Source organism: Schistocerca gregaria, chromosome 4, assembly GCF_023897955.1.
Source record: "Schistocerca gregaria isolate iqSchGreg1 chromosome 4, iqSchGreg1.2, whole genome shotgun sequence".
NCBI classification, from domain to species: Eukaryota; Metazoa; Arthropoda; class Insecta; order Orthoptera; family Acrididae; genus Schistocerca; species Schistocerca gregaria.
Window position 1 is genome coordinate 24,841,588 of NC_064923.1, and position 22,343 is coordinate 24,863,930.

A 22,343-nucleotide genomic window follows, 5' to 3' on the forward strand; every position below is an offset into this window, starting at 1 on the left:
TTGCTATACATGTTCCATATTTATCTTTAATTCTATATAATAGAGAATTTGTTGTGGTCATAGGGTGGTGCGTTTCTTTTTTTTTTCTTAATGTTTGTGTTTTTTTTTCTTTAAATATTTGAATCTTTTATTTTTTCTTGATTTAATAAATTTAAAAATTTCTTACTTTTTATTCTTAAAAGTTTTATTCTTGCTTGTTTATTCACTTTTTCTTTGTATTATATGTAAGTTTTTTTAGACTAAATGTTCTTTTTGCATTAATTTGATTTAATTATCAAGTGATTTTGGATTTAGCAATTGATTTGGTATCGGCATAATTCGTGCCAGCAGCTGCAGTTATACGATTGATACAAGTGAATATTATTGGTTAAAAAAGTTGTATATACTATTAGGGTTGAAATATAAATTTGTAAGGTGAAATGTTAAAATGTATTTGTGGCCCTTTTTATGAATCTGTGAAATTTAATAATAAACTCGGATTAGATACCCTATTATTTTAAATGTTAATTATATTTTCCAGGGTACTGTTAGTTAAGGTCTTTAAACCCAAAGAATTTGGCGGTATCTCATTCCATTCAGAGGAACCTACCTCGTGATTGATAATACACGATTTACTCTACTTAATTTATTTGTTTGTATATCTCCGCTATCAGAGAATCTTTTTAGAGTTATAATTCTCAAGATTTATAATTATAAAATATTTCAGGTCAAGGTGCAGCTTATAGTTAAGAGGAGGTGTGCTACAATAGATTTTTGTTTATAACGGAATTGATAGTGGAATACTGTTAATGAAGGTGGATTTGATAGTAATTTAATTTATTTAATTTAACTGATATTGGCTCTGAGATGTGTACACATCGCCTGTCGCTCTCATGATTGATTATTCTATTTTATTTTAAAGTAGCTTCAATTTAGATGAGATAAGTTGTAACATAGTAGATGTACAGGGAAATTGTATCTAGGAAGAGTTTCAAGGTATAACTTATTAGCAAAGTGTTTCATTTACACTGAAAATTTTTCTGTGCAAATCAGGATATCTTGATTATTTATTTTATTATATTTATTTTTTGTTTATTTATTTATTTAATATAAATAATTTTATTGGATTTTGTCTTAGTATATTTTATAGAATTGATTTTTTAAATTATAGTGTTATGGTAATGTAAGTGTTTTATGAAATATTATTTTAAATTTTTTAAGTAGATTTTATTTATTGTACCTTTTGATTCAGGGTTTATCAAAATTTTAGTATTTATTTTACTTGTCTCGATTTGGGTTGATTTATAAATAATTTATAGTTAATGTATCTTAATTATTATTAAATTATTTATAGAAATGAGATGTTAATCGTTTCCCAAGATATCTAGTTTCTTAAGAAAAAATTAAATTTTTTAAAGTTATTTGTTTTTATTTAAGTTTTTAAGTAAAAACATTAAATAATTTTTTATTTAAGGGATAAGCTTTGAAGTTAATAACCTATAATTTATTTTATAGAAATATAATAGTAAGCTTTAAACCAGCTATCTTTAAGATTACGTTTTAGTTCATTATTTTTTATTTTGATTTTATAAATATTTTAGGTTTTCTATTAAGATTATAATTTAAATTTAAAATTTTTGTAATAATGATAGAATTAGTATATTTATTTGTATAAAATTTTTACCTTGTGAACTTATTATAAGGAACTAGGCAAAATTGATTTCTGCCTGTTTATCAAAAACATGTCCTCTTGTTAATACTTTGAGGTCTGGCCTGCTCACTGAGCGTATTTTTAAAGAGCCGCGGTATTTTGACCGTGCAAAGGTAGCATAATCATTAGTCTCTTAATTAGTGGCTGGAATGAATGGCTTGACGAGATATCAACTGTCTCTTAATAAATTTTTGAATTTAACTTTTGAGTCAAAAGGCTTAAATTCTTCTTTAGGACGAGAAGACCCTATAGAGCTTGACATTTTACTTTTATATAGTTTTTTGTTTCTCTTTCTGTATTTAATGATGATGTTTTGTTGGGGTGACATGAAGAATAGATAAACTCTTCATTATTATATCATTTATTTATGTTTGTTATTTTGATCCATAATTTATGATCATAAGATTAAGTTACCTTAGGGATAACAGCGTAATTGTTTTTGAGAGCTCATATCGACAAAGCAGATTGCGACCTCGATGTTGGATTAAGAAAAATTTTGGGTGCAGGAGCCCAATGATTAGGCCTGCTCGACCTTTAAATTCTTACATGATCTGAGTTCAGACCGGCGTGAGCCAGGTCGGTTTCTATCCTAAGATTATTAATCCATATTAGTACGAAAGGACCATATGGTTAAAATATTTTTTGTTATATTGATTAATATTAATTTATTTACTATTTTGACAGATTAATGTGTTGAATTTAGAATTCATTTATGTAGATTTTTTCTACAAATAGTATTGATACTTTATGATTTATTTATATTTATTTTGAATTTTCTTTTATTGGTTATTTGTGTTTTAATTAGTGTTGCCTTTTTAACTTTATTAGAGCATAAGGTTTTAGGTTATATCCAGATTCGACAGGGTCCAAATAAGGTAGGTTTTGTTGGAATTCCTCAGCCATTTAGAGATGCTATTAAGTTAATTTGTAAGGAGCAGCCAATTCCTATTATATCTAATTACCTACTTTATTATTTTTCCCCTGTTTTTAATTTAATGATTTCTTTAGCCGTTTGAGTAATTTTTCCTTATTTAACTTATATGTGTTCTTTTTCTTATGGATTTTTATTTTTTTTTATGTTGTACTAGATTAAGTGTTTATACTGTTATGATTGCTGGTTGATCTTCTAATTCAAATTATTCATTATTAGGTTCTCTTCGTTCTGTTGCTCAAACAATTTCTTATGAAGTTAGTTTAGCTTTAATTTTATTATCTTTAATTATTTTAATTGGTAGTTTTAATATGTTTGATTTTATAAACTATCAGCTTTATTGTTGGTTTATTATTATTTCTTTTCCTTTAGCTTTAGCTTGTATTGCTTCTTGTGTAGCTGAAACTAATCGTACTCCTTTTGATTTTGCTGAAGGGGAATCTGAGTTAGTTTCAGCATTTAATATTGAATACGGTGCGGGTGGTTTTACTTTAATCTTTTTAGCTGAATATACTAGAATTGTTTTCCCAAGATTATTATGGTCTTTAATTTCTTTAGGTGGTGATTTTTATTCTTTTATATTTTTTATTAAGCTTGCTATTATATCTTTTGGTTTTATACGGGTTCCTTGAACATTACCACGGTTTCGTTATGATAAATTAATGTACTTAGCTTGAAAAAGTTTTTTACTTTTATATTTAAATTTTTTATTTTCTTTGTTGGTTTAAAGATTTTATTTATCTCATTTGTTTAGTGAAATTTTTTGAGAAAAGTTAATAGAAGAGTTAAACTTCTAATTTTATGTTTTCAAAACATATGCTTTTCCTAAGCTAATTAACTTTTTATTCCTTAATTAATTTATCTCATGCGTTTGCGATATGGACATTAATTAAGAAGTATGAGAAGTAGATAATTGTTAAGATTTGACCTGTTATAATATAAGGTTCTTCAACAGGTCGTTTACCAATTCACGTTAGTAAGCACACAACAACTACTATAATTCAGAATAAAATTTGGTTATTAGGGTAAAATTGAATGCCTCGGAATGGTGTTTTATTATAAAATGGTAAGATTATTAAGATTCTAATTGATAAAAATAATGCAATAACACCTCCTAGCTTATTAGGAATTGATCGTAAAATTGCATATGCAAATAAGAAATATCACTCTGGTTGAATGTGAACTGGTGTTACTAATGGGTTGGCAGGTACAAAGTTGTCTGGATCTCCTAATAGGTAAGGATTGATTAAACATAGTATAATTAATAATGATGTTATTAATACAAATGTAATAAAATCCTTAAAGGTAAAGTATGGATGGAATGGAATTTTTTCAATATCTCCATTTAGTCCAAGAGGATTATTAGATCCTGTTTGGTGAAGAAAAAATAAATGAATTGCCGCTATAGCAGCAATAATAAATGGTGATACAAAATGGTATGTGAAGAATCGATTTAATGTTGCATTATCAACAGCGAATCCTCCTCATACTCATTGGACTAAATCTGTCCCTAAGTATGGGATTGCTGATAATAAATTAGTAATTACTGTTGCACCTCAAAAAGATATTTGGCCTCAGGGTAAGACATATCCTATAAATGCAGTTGCTATAACTGAAAATAAAATCACTGTACCAATTATTCAGGTATGTATATATATATATATATATAAGATCCGTAGTAAATTCCCCGTCCTACATGTAAGTAAAGACAAATAAAAAATATAGATGCTCCATTTCCATGTAAGGTTCGGATAATTCAACCATTATTTACGTCTCGGCAGATGTGTACTACACTACTGAATGCTATTTCAATATTTGATGTATAATGTATAGCTAAAAATAGTCCAGTTACGATTTGAATTACCAAACATAACCCTAATAGGGACCCAAAATTTCATCAAAATGAAATATTTGTTGGGGCAGGTATGTCAATTAAAGAGTTATTAATAATTTTAATTAAAGGATGTCTTAATCATAAGGGTTTATTCATTAGTAATTTATCTTATTTTACGAAAAGGTCCCTGATTAATATTAGTGATTGTAACAACTGTTAGTAGTGCTAAAAATAAATAAATTATTATTATTATTGTAATAATAAATGTTGGTCTGTTATTTAATTTTTCTAAAGACATTGTTATTTCTTGATAATGGATTGAATTATCAATATTTATAGTTTCGGTGTTTTTGAAAAAGTCTATAAATATTGATATATCTAGAATAATTAATGTTGATATGATAAATACTCTCATTGTTAATGTAATAATTATAGTAATTGATTTAGGCTGAAATATTTCGTTTGATGCAATTCTTGTAATATAAATAAATAATACTAATATACCACCAAGAAATGTTAAAAATAAAATATATCATAATCAATATCTTTCTATTATTGTTCCTGTTATTAATCCAACTAGGAAGGTTTGAAGGATAATAAAAAGCATTATTGATATTGGCTGTCTTAATTTAATAAAAATAATATTTATTACATATGATAATGATTTTAATTATTATTTTGATCATTTCAGGGGTTAGTTTATTTAAAATATCTCTTTTGGGGACCGATGATGGAAGCTTTTCCACCTCTGAAGTTTTAAAAGTGGGGGCTTGACTTATTTCCGGTTTACAAGACCGGCGTTTTTTTAAAACTATTAAAACTAATGTTTATATTCTCTATTTTTAATTTTTTATTGATTTATTTTGCTGGTGTTTATGTTTTTTCTTCTAAACGTAAACATTTATTAATGGTTCTTTTCAGATTAGGATATATTGTTCTTTCTGTGTTTATATTAGTTATTGTTTTTCTTATTGAGTCTGATTATGATTATTTTTTTCCTGTTATTTTTTTAGTTTTTTCTGTTTTTGAGGGTGCTTTAGGTCTTTCTATTTTAGTTTCAATAATACGTTCTCATGGTAATGATTCTTTTAATTCTTCTGGTTTATCTTTATGTTAAAGTATATTTATTTATAACTATTTTTTTGATCCCTCTTTGTTTATTAAATAATTGTTGATGGTTGGTTCATTCTTTAATGTTTCTGTCGAGTTTTGTGTATATAATTTGTGTTTATTCATATGCTGATTTCAATATAATTAGATATTATTTTAGTATTGATTATTTTTCTTTTAGTTTAATTTTGCTTAGTTTTTGGATTTGTTCTTTAATAATCAATGCTAGAGGTTCAGTTTATTTAAGTTCATATCATTCTAATTTTTTTGTTTTTATGGTTTTAATTTTAATAATTATGCTTTACTGTTCATTTGCTAGATTAAGTCTTCTTTCTTTTTATATTTTTTTTGAGGTTAGATTAGTTCCTACTTTACTTTTAATTTTGGGTTGGGGATATCAGCCTGAGCGTTTCCAGGCTGGTTTTTATTTAATTTTTTGTACTTTATTGCTAGATTGCCTTTATTATTAGTCTTATTTAAGGTTTATGATTTTTCTAATACTTTATATTTTCCTTTATTAGTTGATTTTGGTTCTTATTATTTTATGTTTTATGTATTTATAATTTTGACTTTTTTAGTTAAGATACCTATATTTTTGGTCCATTTATGACTTCCTAAGGCCCATGTAGAGGCCCCCATTTCAGGTAGAATGTTTCTTGCTGGTGTTTTATTGAAGTTAGGTGGTTGTGTTATTTTTCGTGTTATAAAGGTTATTTCTTATTTAGGTTTAAAGTTTAATTATTTTTGATTATCTTTAGGTTTGTCTTGGGGTGTTATTGTAAGATTTATTTGTTTTAGTCATGTTGGTTTAAAGTCTTTAATTGCATATTCTTCTGTTGCTCATATAAGAATGGTTATCGGTGGATTGATGACTATGAATTGGTGAGGTTGTGTAGGTTATCTTTCTCTAATGGTCGGTCATGGTTTATGTTCTTCTGGTGTATTTTGTTTATCTAATATTATTTATGAACGTTTAGGTAGACGAAGATTATTAATTAACAAGGGTATAATTAATTTGATACCAAGAATGGCTTTATGATGATTTCTTTTAAGATCATCAAATATGGCTGCTCCTCCTTCTTTAAATTTGGTAGGTGAAATTAGATTATTAAATAGAATTATATCTTGATCTTCTTTTAGATTCTTTGCTTTGATTTTTTCATCTTTTTTTAGAGCTGTTTATACTTTGTATATATATTCTTATTCTCAGCATGGTAATCATTATTCTGGTGTTTATACTTGTTCTCTTGGTTATTTTCGTGAATATCATCTTTTATTTTTACATTGATTTCCTTTAAATATTCTCTGTTTAAAGGGTGAATATTTCTTTGTTTAGTTTGCTTAAGTATTTTAATTAAAAATATTGTTTTGTGGAATCAATGATATGAAGTTTTGCATCTTAGGCCGTGAATTTATTTTCTATTTGTTCTTTGAGTTTTTTTTCTTTGTTTTTTTCGAGAACTACAATTTTTATTTTAGGTATTTATTATTTAATAATTGATTATAGAGTTTTTGTTGAGTGAGACTTTTTAATATAAATGGTTCTATAGTTGTTATAACTTTAATTTTGGATTGAATATCTCTTATTTTTATGTCTTTTGTTATATATATTTCTTCTTTGGTTATTTATTATAGAGAGGATTATATGTCTGGTGAAAAGAATATAAATCGTTTTATTACTATTGTTTTAATATGTATTATTTCTATAGGTTTTTTAATTATTAGCCCTAATTTAATTAGAATTTTATTAGGTTGTGATGGTTTAGGTTTAGTTTCTTATTGTTTAGTTATTTATTATCAAAATGTAAAATCTTATAGTGCGGGTATATTAACTGCACTTTCTAATCGTATTGGTGATGTTGCTATTTTGATTTCTATTGCATGAATGTTAAATTTTGGTGGTTGAAATTATATTTATTATTATAATTTTATTTCTAATTCTTTTGAAATAAAGCTCGTTACTATATTAATTGTTTTAGCAGCTGTAACTAAGAGAGCTCAAATTCCTTTTTCTTCATGACTTCCTGCTGCTTTAGCAGCTCCTACCCCTGTTTCTGCTTTAGTTCATTCTTCTACTCTTGTTACTGCTGGTGTTTATTTATTAATTCGTTTTAGACCAATATTAGATACTTATAATTGTGGTCGATTTTTACTTTTAATTGGTTGTATAACTATATTTAGGGCTGGATTGGGCGCTAATTTTGAATTTGATTTGAAGAAGATTATTGCTCTTTCTACTTTAAGACAACTTGGTTTAATAATAAGAATTTTAACTATGGGTTATCCAAAGCTTGCATTTTTTCATTTATTGGCTCATGCTTTATTTAAGGCATTATTATTTATATGTGCAGGTTCAATAATTCATAATTTAAAGGATTCTCAGGATATTCGTTTTATAGGATCAATTGTTAATTTCATACCTTTAACTTCAGTTTGTTTTAATGTTTCTAGTTTATCTTTGTGTGGTTTACCTTTTTTAGCTGGATTTTATTCAAAGGATTTAATTCTTGAGATGGTTTGTTTTAGATGAATTAATTGTTTAATTTTTTTTCTTTATTTTTTTTCTACTGGTTTAACTGCTTCTTATTCTTTTCGTTTGTTTTATTATTCAATATCTGGTGATAATAATTTTTATTCTAGATTTTCTTTTGATGATAAGGGTTATTACATTTCGTTTGGAATAACTGGTCTATTGTTTGTTGCTGTTTTTGGTGGTAGTCTTTTATCTTGATTAATTTTTCCTATTCCTCATGTGATTGCTTTACCTTATTATTTAAAGTTTTTAACTATTACAGTTGTTATTTTAGGTGCTTATTTAGGTTATCTTATTTCTAATTTTGATTTTACTCATAATTTATTTTCTTTAAGTATACTTTCTTTTGTCAGATTTGCCTGTTCTATATGATTTATACCTTTTCTTTCAACTAATTTTATTAGATATATTCCTTTAAAAATAGGTTATTATTCATCTAAGTCAGTTGATTATGGTTGAGGTGAATTACTTCGTGGTCAAGGTTTATATAGATTATTTATTTATTTAATTGGTTATATTCAAGGTTGATATGATTCTAATTTCACGATTTATCTTTTAACTTTTATTTTTTGAATATTTATTTTGGTAATATTATTTTTCGTTTACTTAAATAGCTTATAATTAGAGCGTGACACTGAAGATGTTAAGGAAGTATTTTTACTTTTAGGTATTTATAAATATAGATATATTATTTTTACAGTGAAAATGTAATGTTTTATTTAAAAAATATAAATTTTAGAAACGTTAACGGAGTTTAACCGCTAATATAAAAAGTTAGCAGCTTTCATATTGGCTTTAAATTTCCTTAATTGGAACTATTATAGTTCAATTATATTATTAACAGTAATACGCCTCTTTTTGGCTTCAATTAATAAGAATAAGGGTAGTACATACGAATCTTCCTGGTCGAAACTGACTGCAATATTTCGCTTCTTATTCTATTTAAGGTTGATTGATAATATCAATACTTTTTGAATGCAACCCAAATGTTATGTTTAACTATAACCCTTTATTCTGCTCATTGTAAAGCTCCTTGATTTCATTCATGGTATAGTCCACCTAGTAGTACTAGAATAAAAAATATTGTTGATACTGTTCAGATTATAATGTCTGATGTTTTAAAAATAATTACAATTGGTAGAATTAGTGCAATTTCTACATCAAAAATTAAAAAGATTACTGCGATTAGGAAGAATCGTAGTGAGAATGGTATTCATGCTGATTTTTTTGGCTCAAACCCACATTCAAATGGTGATCTTTTTTCTCGATCATTAATTAATTTTTTTGATAATGTTGTTGCCAGGCTTATAACAATTATTGGAATAATATATCTAATGTAAACTCTTGTAGATAAAATTAGAATTGTTTTTCTTGATTTATATCAAGCTTTCTGATTGGAAGTCAAATGTACTATTTATACTAGAAAAACAATTATCTACCTCATCAATAAATAGAGATATATAAGAATAATCGTACTATGTCTACGAAGTGTCAGTATCATGCTGCTGCTTCAAATCCAAAGTGGTGTCTTGGTGAGAATTGATTTATTGAGTGTCGAAGTAGACATGTTGATAAAAAGATTGTTCCAATAATTACGTGTAAACCATGGAATCCTGTTGCAACAAAGAATGTTGATCCATAAACTGCATCTGCAATGGTAAAAGGTGCTTCTCAATATTCATATGCTTGAAGTATTGTAAAGTATAGTCCTAATAACACTGTGAAGAATAATCCTTGTAGTGCTTGAGTATGATTACATTCTATTAAACTATGACGTGCTCATGTTACTGTTACTCCTGATGCTAAAAGAATAGCTGTATTAAGTAATGGAACTTGTATAGGGTTGAAGGGTTGAATGTCCTATTGGAGGTCATAATATTCCTAGTTCAATTGTTGGTGCTAATCTTCTTCTAAAGAATGCTAAAAAAAAAGAAACGAAAAATAATACCTCTGATGCAATAAATAAAATTATTCCTCATCGTAATCCAATTGATACAAATCCTGTATGTAATCCTTGATATGTTCCTTCTCGGACTACATCTCGTAATCATTGAATTATGGTTAGTAGGGTAATTCCAAATCCAATTATGAATAAGTTAATGTTAAATAGGTGGAATCACTTTGCTAGTCCTGATACTAGGACTATTGCTCCAATTGCTCCTGTTAGTGGTCAAGGTCTATAGTCTACTAAGTGGAATGGGTGGTTTGAGTGAGTTGTTAACATAGGTTTAATATACTTCTCTAGAATATAGAGTTCTTAAAATTGAGAAAACATAGGCTTGAATTATTGCTACTGCTGATTCTAGAATTTATAGAAGTATTTGTCCAATAATTAGTAATGAGATTAAGTTTATTGCTATAGATGGTCCTGTGTTTCCTAATAAGGTTAATAATAAGTGTCCTGCAATTATATTCGCTGCTAACCGTACTGCTAATGTACCTGGTCGAATGACATTACAAAGTGTTTCAATTAGTACTATAAATGATATTAATGCAGGCGGTGTACCTTGTGGTACAAGGTTTGTAAATAAATGATTAGTATGATTAATTCATCCAAATAATGTAAATCTTAGTCATATAGGTAGGGCAATTGTAAATGTTAATGCTAAATGTCTTGTTCTAGTAAAAATATATGGGAATAATCCTATAAAATTGTTAAATAATATTATAATAAAAATTGAGATGAAAATGAATGTTGTTCCATTAAATGATTTTGGTCCAAGTAGTGTTTTAAATTCATTATGTAAGGTTAAATTTAGTTTATTTCATATAATGTTAATTCGTGATGGTGTAAGTCAAAATAGTGATGGGATTAATAATAGTCCTAGAAATGTTCTAGTTCAATTTAATGATAAATTAAAGATGTTAGTTGATGGGTCAAATGTTGAGAATAAATTTGTTATCATTTTCAATTTAAGTTTTTTATTTCGATTGTTCCTTTTTCTGCTCTTTTAATAAGGTTACGCTTAAATGAGAAAAAGTTTATTTGATTAAACAAGATTAATGTAACTGAAAATATAATGAATAGTGAGAATCATATAAGAGGGGATATTTAAGGGATTTGGATATAATTTCCTCATCAGAAGTAGTCGTTAATTTACTATTATTTGGTTTAAGAGACCATTACGTACTTTCAGTCATCTGATGAATTTCAAGGTGTACTAATCTTGTTTAGTTACTTTAGATTGACACTCTAATGTTATTTATTTTAACTAACTCCTTAAATTATCTTAGATAATCACTTAATAAATAAATTTACTGAAGTTCTTTCAATTACAATTGGTATAAATCTGTGGTTTGCTCCACAGATTTCTGAGCATTGTCCAAAGAATAATCCAGGTCGATTTATTGTGAATGTTCCTTGATTTAACCGACCTGGCGTTGCATCAATTTTAACCCCTAATGCAGGAACTGCTCATGAGTGTAGAACATCTGATGCTCTTGTTAATACTCGTACTTCTGTATTTATTGGTAGGATTGTTCGGTTATCTACATCTAGCAGTCGAAATCCATCATTTTCTAAGTCTTGTTCTGGTGTTATGTAAGTGTCAAATTCTACGTCTATAAAGTCTGAATATTCATATCTTCAATATCATTGTCGTCCAATGGTTTTAATTGTAATTATTGCATCTACTGAATCATCAAGTAAATATAATAGTCGTAATGATGGAAGGGCAATAAAAATTAATGTAATTGCTGGTAAAGCTGTTCAGATTGTTTCAATTAAGTGTCCATGGAGTATATTACGGTTAGTATAGGCAATAAATAATATATAACTTAAGGCATAACCTACAATTACTGTAATTAATAATAATACGACCATAGTATAATCATGAAAGAATGATAGTTGCTCCATTAATGGTGAAGCTCCATCTTGAAGAGATAAATTTGATCATGTTGCCATTATGAATATTTTCTAATAAAAGGTCAAACCTTTATTTGTAGAGCTTAAATCTACTACACTAATCTGCCATATTAGAATCTAGAGATTAATGGTAATTCTGAGGAACTATGTTCTGCAGGAGGGTTATTTTGTAGTCATTCTGTTGATCTTCTTATGTTAGCTCTAAATATAATTGCTCGGTTTGTAACCATTCTTTCTCATATAATTACAATGAATATAATAATTCCTACAATAGAAATTGTAGACCCAATTCTTGATACTACATTTCATGATGTATATGCATCTGGGTAGTCTGAGTATTGTCGAGGTATTCCTGCTAATCCTAAGAAGTGTTGGGGGAAGAATGTTAAGTTTACTCCAATGAATATAATTGTAAATTGGATTTTTAATCATGTATTATTTATAGTTAATCCTGTAAATAGTGGATATCATTGAATAACACCTCCTATAATTGCAAATACTGCTCCTATAGATAATACATAATGAAAATGGGCTACTACGTAATATGTATCATGTAATACAATATCAAGTGATGAATTTGCTAATACTAATCCTTTTAATCCACCAATTGTAAATGGGAAAATAAATCCTAGAGCTCATAATAATGGTGGATTGAACTTGAATTTAGTTCCATATAATGTAGCTAATCATCTAAATACCTTAATTCCTGTAGGTACAGCAATAATTATTGTTGCTGATGTAAAATATGCTCGTGTGTCAACATCCATTCCTACTGTAAATATATGATGTGCTCATACAATAAATCCTATTAGTCCAATTGATAGTATAGCATAAATCATACCTAATGTTCCAAACGATTCAATTTTTCCTCTTTCTAGACATACAATGTGTGAAATAATTCCGAACCCCGGTAGAATAAAAATATAAACTTCTGGGTGTCCAAAGAATCAAAATAGATGTTGATATAGAATTGGGTCACCCCCTCCTGCAGGGTCAAAGAATGATGTATTTAAATTTCGGTCTGTTAATAATATAGTAATAGCTCCTGCTAAAACTGGAAGTGAAAGAAGGAGAAGTAATGCTGTAATAGCTACAGATCATACAAATAAAGGTGTTTGATCTAAAGTTATACTTTCTGATCGTATATTAATTGCTGTTGTAATGAAATTCACTGCACCAAGAATAGATTATACACCTGCTAAGTGTAATGAAAAAATAGCTAGATCTACAGATGCACCCCCGTGTGCAATAGCTCCTGCTAGAGGAGGGTAAACTGTTCATCCTGTACCAGCACCATTATCTACTATAGAAGATGTAAGAAGAAGGGTTAGTGAAGGTGGTAGTAATCAAAAACTTGATATTATTTATTCGTGGAAATGCTATATCTGGTGCACCAATTATTAGTGGAAGAAGTCAATTACCAAATCCACCAATTATAATAGGTATTACTATAAAGAAAATTATTACGAATGCGTGAGCTGTTATAATAACATTATAAATCTTGTCATCCCCAATTAGAGATCCGGGTTGACCAAGTTCAGCACGAATAAGTATTCTTATTGATGTTCCTACTATACCTACTCATGCTCCAAATAGGACGTATAAAGTACCAATGTCCTTATGGTTTGTTGACAATAATCATTTTTGCGGTAAGATGGCTGAATTTTATGTGGTAGACTGTAAATCTACTTATGAGATGTTTTCTCTCTTACCATATTTAGGTCTTATATTCAATTATGATTCTAGACTGCAATTCTAGAGGTGTAAAATTTTACTAAGGCCTAAAAGATTATTCTATTAATTATCACTTTGAAGGTTATTAGTTTGATTAACTTAAGTCCTTAGTATAATGAAATTAAGGTTGATGTTGAAATCAATCCTATTGTTGAAATTATTACTGTTATAGGAAGAATAATTCTTGATTTTTGGGACTTTATCTTTATAGATCACGAACTTTCTGTGTAAGATATAATTAGAGCTGAGAATCTAATACGTATATAATAGTAGAGTGTAATTGTAGTTAATACGACTATAATAGTTATAATAGTTGTTGTATTGCTTTCTATTAACGATTGTATTACAATTCATTTTGGTAAGAATCCAAGGAATGGTGGTAGGCCACCTAAAGATAGTAAAGATAAGAATATTATGAATTTAATTTCGGTTTTTATATTCCTGGCTGAATAAATTTGATTTATGAAAAATAAAATTATTTGCTTAAATAATAAAACTATAATTAATCTTAATAGTGTGTAAATAATGAAGTTTAGTTCTCAGATGTTTTCTCTGAGTGTTAATGATTTAATTATTCAACCTAGGTGTCTAATTGGTGAATATGCTAAAAGTTGTCGTAGGGATGTTTGATTTAAACCTCCTATTGCCCCAATAATAATTCTTAAGATAATAATTGTTCAAATGAAAGTTCTTAATTGAATACAATAGGATAAGACCATTATTGGGGCGATTTATTGTCATGTTATTAATGTTAAACAATTATTTCATCATGAGGCTCCTATTACTTCTGGAAATCAGAAATGGAAAGGTGCAGCACCAATCTTTAATAATAATCTAGATCTAATTATTATTGATGGGATAAATTCTGTTTCCCATCCGATGGGATATTTTATTTGAATCAGCAAAATTGAAAATAATAGTATTGTCGATGCTATTGCTTGGACAATAAAATATTTAATTGATGATTCGATTATTATTATATTTTTATTTCTTGTTAGGAGCGGAATAAATGAAAGTAAGTTGATCTCAAGTCCTATTCAAACCCCAAATCAGGAATTTGATGAAATGGACAGGATCGTTCCTATCATTAATGTTGATAGGAAGAGAAGTTTTGTAGAGTTGTTGGAAATTAAAAAGGAGAGGACTGATACCTTTATAAATGAGGTATGAACCCATTAGCTTGTTTAGCTTACCTTTTTACATTAAGGTGTATGATGCTCGTTAGTTTTTTTACTAAAGGAGGTAGTTTAATTCTATCTTATGTAATTTTAATGAAGGTAATTTTATTTACTTTATGTACCCTATCAAGGTAACCCTTTAATCAGGCACTTCATTTATTTAATTTATAAATTAAAAGTTTTTTTTGTAATTCTTTTATTTATTATTTTGGTTAGTAAGGATTAATTTATCCTGCTCCTTTTATACTTTTTTATACAAATATACAATAAATAATTTATATTAATATATTACATTTAACTAAATTTAAAAAATTATAAGTTTATTTTATTATTATTAATTGATTATTGTAATGCATTTATTTACCTAAGATTATAGCTACTTATGTTTTTAGCTTAAAATAGATTATTATAATATAATATATATAATAATATGTGATTTAATATTAAATATTATTATAATTGGATGTAATAAATAAAATTATTAATTTTAAATATAAAATATTATAATTAATATATATAATTATATTAATTATAATAATATAATTAATATAAATTATCCTAAATTAGATTATTTAACTAATAAGTACATAAATTAACTTAATATAAAAAAGAATTCATATAAATAACAAATTATATTAAATTATATAATTGTATAAAATATATTTATTATATTATTTAATCTTTCTTTGTTTATTAGTGAAAAGAAAGATTAAATAAGAAAGAATATAATACATTTTTTGCTATACATTTTCCATATTTATCTTTAATTCTATATAATAGAGAATTTGTTGTGGTCATAGGGTGGTGCGTTTCTTTTTTTATTCTTAATGTTTGTGGTTTTTTTTCTTTAAATATTTGAATCTTTTATTTTTTCTTGATTTAATAAATTTAAAAATTTCTTACTTTTTATTCTTAAAAGCTTTATTCTTGCTAGTTTATTCACTTTTTCTTTGTATTATATGTAAGTTTTGTTAGACTAATATGTTCTTTTTGCAGTAATTTGATTTAATTATCAAGTGATTTTGGATTTAGCAATTGATTTAGTATCGGCATAATTCGTGCCAGCAGCCGCAGTTATACGATTGATACAAGTGAATATTACTGGTTAAAACAGTTGTTTATACTATTAGGGTTGAAATATAAATTTGTAAGGTGAAATGTTAAAATGTATTTGTGGCCCTTTTTATGAATCTGTGAAATTTAAATAATAAACTAGGATTAGATACCCTATTATTTTAAATGTTAATTATATTTTCCAGGGTACTATTAGTTAAGGTCTGTAAACCCAAAGAATTTGGCGGTATCTCATTCCATTCAGAGGAACCTACCTCGTGATTGATAATACACGATTTACTCTACTTAATTTATTTGTTTGTATATCTCCGCTATCAGAGAATCTTTTTAGAGTTATAATTCTCAAGATTTATAATTATAAAATATTTCAGGTCAAGGTGCAGCTTATAGTTAAGAGGAGGTGGGTTACAATAGATTTTTATTTATAACGGAATTGATAGTGAAATACTGTTAATGAAGGTGGATTTGATAGTAATTTAATTTATTTAATTTAACTGATATTGGCTCTGAGATGTGTACACATCGCCTGTCGCTCTCATTATTGATTATTCTATTTTATTTTAAAGTAGCTTCAATTTAGATGAGATAAGTTGTAACATAGTAGATGTACAGGAAAATTGTATCTAGGAAGAGTTTCAAGGTATAACTTATTAGCAAAGTGTTTCATTTACACTGAAAATTTTTCTGTGCAAATCAGGATATCTTGATTATTTATTTTATTATATTTATTTTTTGTTTATTTAATTATTTAATATCAATAATTTTATTGGATTTTGTCTTAGTATATTTTATAGAATTGATTTTTTAAATTATAGTGTATTTGTAATGTAAGTGTTTTATGAAATATTATTTAAATTTTTTTAAGTAGATTTTATTTATTGTATCTTTTGTATCAGGGTTTATCAAAATTTTAGTATTTATTTTACTTGTCTCGATTTGGGTTGATTTATAAATAATTTATAGTTAATGTATCATAATTATTATTAAATTATTTATAAAAACGAGATGTTAATCGTTTCCCAAGATATCTAGTTTCTTAAGAAAAAATTTAATTTTTTAAAGTTATTTGTTTTTATTTAATTTTTTAAGTAAAAATATTAACTTATTTTTTCTTTAAGGGATAAGCTTTGAAGTTAATAACCTATAATTTATTTTATAGAAATATAATAGTAAGCTTTAAACCAGCTATCATTAAGATTACGTTTTAGTTCACTATTTTTTATTTTGATTTTATAAATATTTTAGGTTTTCTATTAAAATTATTAATTTAATTTAAAAATTTTTGTAATAATGATAGAATTAGTATATTTATTTGTATAAAATTTTGACCTTCAGAACTTATTATAAGGAACTAGGCAAAATTGATTTCCGCCTGTTTATCTAAAACATGTCCTCTTGTTAATACTTTGAGGTCTGGCCTGCTCACTGAGCGTATTTTTAAAGAGCCGCGGTATTTTGACTGTGCAAAGGTAGCATAATCATTAGTCTCTTAATTAGTGGCTGGAATGAATGGCTTGACGAGAAATCAACTGTCTCTTAATAAATTTTTGAATTTAACTTTTGAGTCAAAAGGCTTAAATTCTTCTTTAGGACGAGAAGACCCTATAGAGCTTGACATTTTACTTTTATATAGTTTTTTGTTTGTCGTTCTATATTTAATGATGATGTTTTGTTGGGGTGACATGAAGAATAGATAAACTCTTCATTATTATATCATTTATTTATGTTTGTTATTTTGATCCATAATTTATGATCATAAGATTAAGTTACCTTAGGGATAACAGCGTAATTGTTTTTGAGAGCTCATATCGACAAAGCAGATTGCGACCTCGATGTTGGATTAAGAAAAATTTTGGGTGCAGGAGCCCAATGATTAGGTCTGTTCGACCTTTAAATTCTTACATGATCTGAGTTCAGACCGGCGTGAGCCAGGTCGGTTTCTATCCTAAGATTATTAATCCATATTAGTACGAAAGGACCAAATGGTTAAAATATTTTTTGTTATATTGATTAAAATTAATTTAATTACTATTTTGACAGATTAATGTGTTGAATTTAGAATTCATTTATGTAGATTTTTTCTACAAATAGTATTGATACTTTATGATTTATTTATATTTATTTTGAATTTTCTTTTATTGGTTATTTGTGTTTTAATTAGTGTTGCCTTTTTAACTTTATTAGAGCGTAAGGTTTTAGGTTATATCCAGATTCGACAGGGTCCAAATAAGGTAGGTTTTGTTGGAATTCCTCAGCCATTTAGAGATGCTATTAAGTTAATTTGTAAGGAGCAGCCAATTCCTATTATATCTAATTACCTACTTTATTATTTTTCCCCTGTTTTTAATTTAATGATTTCTGTAGCCGTTTGAGTAATTTTTCCTTATTTAACTTATATGTGTTCTTTTTCTTATGGATTTTTATTTTTTTTATGTTGTACTAGATTAAGTGTTTATACTGTTATGATTGCTGGTTGATCTACTAATTCAAATTATTCATTATTAGGTTCTCTTCGTTCTGTTGCTCAAACAATTTCTTATGAAGTTAGTTTAGCTTTAATTTTATTATCTTTAATTATTTTAATTGGTAGTTTTAATATGTTTGATTTTATAAACTATCAGCTTTATTGTTGGTTTATTATTATTTCTTTTCCTTTAGCTTTAGCTTGTTTTGCTTCTTGTTTAGCTGAAACTAATCGTACTCCTTTTGATTTTGCTGAAGGGGAATCTGAGTTAGTTTCAGGATTTAATATTGAATATGGTGCGGGTGGTTTTACTTTAATTTTTTTAGCTGAATATACTACAATTGTTTTCATAAGAATATTATTGGCTTTAATTTTTTTAGGCGGTGATTTTTATTCTTTTATATTTTTTATTAAGCTTGCTATTATATCTTTTGGTTTTATGTGGGTTCGTGGAACACTACCACGGTTTCGTTATGATAAATTAATGTACTTAGCTTGAATAAGTTTTTTACCTTTATCTTTAAATTTTTTTATTTTCTTTGTTGGTTTAAAGATTTTATTTATCTCATTTGTTTAGTGAAATTTTTTGAGAAAAGTTAATAGAAGAGTTAAACTTCTAATTTTATGTTTTCAAAACATATGCTTTTCCTAAGCTAATTAACTTTTTATTCCTTAATTAAATTATCTCATGCGTTTGCGACATGGACATTAATTAAGAAGTATGAGAAGTAGATAATTGTTAAGATTTGACCTGTTACAATATAAGGTTCTTCAACAGGTCATTTACCAATTCACGTTAGTAAGCATACAACAATTACTATAATTCAGAATAAAATTTGATTAATAGGGTAAAATTGAATGCCTCGGAATGGTGTTTGATTATAAAATGGTAAGATTATTAAGATTCTAATTGATAAAAATAATGCAATAACACCTCCTAGCTTATTAGGAATTGATCGTAAAATTGCATATGCAAATAAGAAATATCACTCTGGTTGAATGTGAACTGGTGTTACTAATGGGTTGGCAGGTACAAAGTTGTCTGGATCTCCTAATAGGTAAGGATTGATTAAACATAGTATAATTAATAATGATGTTATTAATACAAATGTAATAGAATCCTTAAAGGTAAAGGATGGATGGAATGGAATTTTTTCAATATCTCCATTTAGTCCAAGAGGATTATTAGATCCTGTTTGGTGAAGAAAAAATAAATGAATTGCCGCTATAGCAGCAATAATAAATGGTAATACAAAATGGAATGTGAAGAATCGATATAATGTTGCATTATCAACAGCGAATCCTCCTCATACTCATTGGACTAAATCTGTCCCTAAGTATGGGATTGCTGATAATAAATTAGTAATTACTGTTGCACCTCAAAAAGATATTTGGCCTCAGGGTAAGACATACCCTATAAATGCAGTTGCTATAACTAAAAATTAAATCACTGTACCAATTATTCAGGTATGTATATATACATATATAAGATCCGTAGTAAATTCCCCTTCCCCTCATGTAAGTAAATACAAATAAAAAATATAGATGATCCATTTGCATGTAAGGTTCGGATAATTCAACCATTATTTTCGTCTCGGCAGATGTGTACTACACTACTGAATGCTATTTCAATATTTGATGTATAATGTATAGCTAAAAATAGTCCAGTTACGATTTGAATTACCAAACATAACCCTAATAGGGATCCAAAATTTCATCAAAATGAAATATTTGTTGGGGCAGGTAAGTCAATTAAAGAGTTATTAATAATTTTAATTAAGGATGTCTTAATTGTAAGGGTTTATTCATTAGTAATTTATCTTATTTTACGAATAGGTCCCTGATTAATATTAGTGATTTTAACAACTGCTAGTAGTGCTAAAAATAAATAAATTATTATTATTATTGTAATAATGAATGTTGGTCTGTTATATAATATTTCTAAAGATATTGTTATTTCTTGATAATTGATTGAATTATCAATATTTATAGTTTCGGTGTTTTTGGAAAAGTCTATAAATATTGATATATCTAGAATAATTAATGTTGGTAGATTAAAACTGAAGAAACTGCAAAAATGTGGGAAATTGAGGAGATGGGACCTGGATAAACTGAAAGAACCAGAGGTTGTACAGAGTTTCAGAGAGAGCATAAGGGAACAATTGACAGGAATAGGGGAAAGAAATACAGTAGAAGAAGAATGGGTAGCTCTGAGGGATGTGGTAGTGAAGGCAGCAGAGGATAAAGTAGGTACAAAGACGAGGGGTGCTAGAAATCCTTGGGTAACAGAAGAAATATTGAATTTAATTGATGAAAGGAGAAAATATAAAAATGCAGTAAATGAAGCAGGCAAAAAGGAATACAAACGTCTCAAAAATGAGATCGACAGGAAGTGCAAAATGGCTGAAAAGGGATGGCTAGAGGACAAATGTAAGGATGTAGAAGCTTATCTCACTAGGGGTAAGATAGATACTGCCTACAGGAAAATTAAAGAGACCTTTGGAGAAAGGAGAACCACATGTATGAATATCAAGAGCTCAGATGGCAGCCCAGTTCTAAGCAAAGAAGGGAAGGCAGAAAGGTGGAAGGAGTATATAGAAGGTTTATACAAGGGCGATGTACTTGAGGACAATATTATGGAAATGGAAGAGGATGTAGATGAAGACGAAATGGGAGATATGATACTGCGTGAAGGGTTTGACAGAGCACTGAAAGACCTGAGTCGAAACAAGGCCCCCGGAGTAGACAACATTCCATTAGAACTACTTACGGCCTTGGGAGAGCCAGTCATGACAAAACTCTACCAGCTGGTGAGCAAGATGTATGAGACAGGTGAAATACCCTCAGACTTCAAGAAGAATATAATAATTCCAATCCCAAAGGAAGCAGGTGCTGACAGATGTGAAAATTACCGAACTATCAGTTTAATAAGCCACAGCTGCAAAATACTAACGCGAATTCTTTACAGACGAATGGAAAAACTGGTAGATGCAGACCTCGGGGAGGATCAGTTTGGATTCCGTCGAAATGTTGGAACACGTGAGGCAATATTGACCTTACGACTTATCTTAGAAGAAAGATTAAGAAAAGGCAAACCTACGTTTCTAGCATTTGTAGACTTAGAGAAAGCTTTTGACAATGTTGACTGGAATACTCTTTTTCAAATTCTAAAGGTGGCAGGGGTAAAATACAGGGAGCGAAAGGCTATTTATAATTGGTACAGAAACCAGATGGCAGTCATAAGAGTCGAGGGGCATGAAAGGGAAGCAGTGGTTGGGAAAGGAGTGAGACAGGGTTGTAGCCTCTCCCCGATGTTATTCAATCTGTATATTGAGCAAGCAGTAAAGGAAACAAAAGAAAAATTTGGAGTAGGTATTAAAATTCATGGAGACGAAGTAAAAACTTTGAGGTTCGCCGATGACATTGTAATTCTGTCAGAGACGGCAAAGGACTTGGAAGAGCAGTTGAACGGAATGGACAGTGTCTTGAAAGGAGGATATAAGATGAACATTAACAAAAGCAAAACGAGGATAATGGAATGTAGTCAAATTAAATCGGGTGATGCTGAGGGAATTAGACTAGGAAATGAGACACTTAAAGTAGTAAAGGAGTTTTGCTATTTAGGAAGTAAAATAACTGATGATGGTCGAAGTAGAGAGGATATAAAATGTAGACTGGCAATGGCAAGGAAAGCGTTTCTGAAGAAGAGAAATTTGTTAACATCGAATATAGATTAATGTATCAGGAAGTCGTTTCTGAAAGTATTTGTTTGGAGTGTAGCCATGTATGGAAGTGAAACATGGACGATAACTAGTTTGGACAAGAAGAGAATAGAAGCTTTCGAAATGTGGTGCTACAGAAGAATACTGAAGATAAGGTGGATAGAGCACGTAACTAATGAGGAGGTATTGAATAGGATTGGGGAGAAGA

General features: G+C 27.9%; 1 long non-coding RNA gene across 1 annotated transcript; it reads left to right on the plus strand.

Moving 5' to 3' along the window:
- Nucleotides 1-1,764: 1,764 nt before the first annotated feature.
- On the plus strand, nucleotides 1,765-17,977 carry LOC126365913 (uncharacterized). Its single transcript, XR_007566272.1, has 2 exons — nucleotides 1,765-1,803; nucleotides 17,419-17,977. It is a non-coding gene; the product is annotated as an uncharacterized LOC126365913 (long non-coding RNA).
- The last annotated feature ends 4,366 nt before the right edge of the window (nucleotides 17,978-22,343 follow it).